This window comes from Poecilia formosa, unplaced genomic scaffold, assembly GCF_000485575.1.
Source record: "Poecilia formosa unplaced genomic scaffold, Poecilia_formosa-5.1.2 Scaffold47, whole genome shotgun sequence".
Taxonomy (NCBI): domain Eukaryota; kingdom Metazoa; phylum Chordata; class Actinopteri; order Cyprinodontiformes; family Poeciliidae; genus Poecilia; species Poecilia formosa.
The window spans coordinates 1087859-1089716 of record NW_006799986.1 but is presented as its reverse complement, the minus strand read 5'-3'; the positions used below and the strand labels follow the sequence as shown (position 1 = coordinate 1089716).

The window sequence follows — 1858 nt, the reverse complement described above, 5'->3', positions numbered from 1 at the left end:
GGATGAATGGATGGATAAATGATGGATGGATGGATGGATGGTTGGATGGATAAACAATGGATGAATGGATGGATAAATGATGGATGGATGGATGGATGGTTGGATGGATAAACAATGGATGAATGGATGGATAAATGATGGATGGATGGATGGATAAATAAACGATGGATGGATGGATGGATGGTTGGATGGATAAACGATGGATGAATGGATGGATGGTTGGATGGATAAACGATGGATGAATGGATGGATAAATGATGGATGGATGGATGGATAAACAATGGATGGATGGATGGTTGGTTGGATGGATAAACAATGGATGAATGGATGGATAAATGATGGATGGATGGTTGGATGGATAAACAATGGATGGATGGATAAATAAACGATGGATGGATGGATAAATAAACCATGGATGGATGGTTGGTTGGATAAATAAACAATGGATGAATGGATGGATAAATGATGGATGGATGGTTGGATGGATAAACAATGGATGAATGGATGGATAAATGATGGACGGATGGTTGGATGGATAAACAATGGATGAATGGATGGATAAATGATGGATGGATGGATGGATAAACAATGGATGGATGGATGGTTGGTTGGATAAATAAACAATGGATGGATGGATAAATAAACGATGAATGGATGGATGGATAAATAAACCATGGATGGATGGTTGGTTGGATAAATAAACAATGGATGGATGGTTGGTTGGATAAATAAATGATGGATGGATGGATGGATGGATAAATAAACGATGGATGAATGGATAAATAAACGATGGATGGATGGATGGATGGATGGATAAATAAACCATGGATGGTTGGTTGGTTGGATGAATAAACGATGGATGGAGGGATGAGTATTTTCTTTTCCAGGCCTGGAAGGAATTTTCCCAGAATTCCCTCTGCTCGCTGCATGCAGCCTCTTCCTCTCGGCGTTCGGCTTCGTGCCGTTCCCTCGTTGCGGATCAGAGTCCTTCTTTCCTTCCTTCCTTCCTTCCTTCCTTCCTTCCTTCCTTCCTTACTTCGGCTCTTCTCTCCGTTTACATTACGGACAGAAACTCTGAATTCCCAGAACGTTCCCGTTGCGTTTTCTCATGTGGGAAATTGGCTTCAGTGAGACCCGGAACACAAACAACCGTCCGGAGGAGCCAATCCCCAGAGAGCACTTCCTGTTCCTCCAGAGCAGGGCGGACATGTTGCCGGAACGGTCCTGAGGGAAAACCCGGACAGGCCACATGCTTTAATAAAGCATCTGGATCATTTATTCTTCCCTCTTTTCTTGGTCCACAGCTAATCCTCTCATCAGGTGTTGATTTTCCCCTCAGATGATGGTAAACGGTAGTTCAATGAGCTGGCAGTGTGTCGTTTGGCCTCCGGTCGGACCCTTTGACCTGGTTTTGGGAGTCGGATGTCTGAGCAAGGAGACGTTCCGACATGTTGGAGCGAACAGCTGGAATGTGCCACTCCTGCACCAACCTCTGAACCTCTGGACTCACACGGCTTCACTTTTCCTGTCATCTTTAGAAATACAGCTGTGGTGGAAAAGAAAGTACACCCTGACTCAGCCTCAGGATGTTCGCCACCAGTTTCCACACCAACGGTTAGTGGGAGATGTACCACTGATTCTCCTACTGGACCAGCTAACCGACGCTAATTAGAGCTGATTACCTGATTGATTAACCAGATGATGCTAATTAGAGCTGATTACCTGATTGATTAACCAGATGATGCTAATTATCGATTGGTTACTTGATCATCATGAGTTGGAGCTCCAATATTAAAGAAACGCCAACATGGAACAATGTCAGCCATGAGCTCAGAAAAGCAACTGTTGCTCCCCATCA

At 44.1% G+C, this 1858-nt stretch overlaps 1 protein-coding gene and 1 long non-coding RNA gene across 2 annotated transcripts in view; both read left to right on the top strand.

Annotated features, from left to right (window-relative positions):
* LOC107836268 (uncharacterized) overlaps positions 1-1278 on the top strand; it is a 20126-nt gene extending 18848 nt beyond the window's left edge. The window contains exon 2 of the long non-coding RNA XR_001662146.1: positions 1070-1278. This is a non-coding gene — a long non-coding RNA (uncharacterized LOC107836268). The remainder of the gene's footprint in view (positions 1-1069) is intronic.
* The window catches only part of LOC107836263 (collagen alpha-1(XVIII) chain-like), a 49196-nt gene that overhangs the window by 26526 nt on the left and 20812 nt on the right, over positions 1-1858 (top strand). The window lies entirely within an intron of this gene.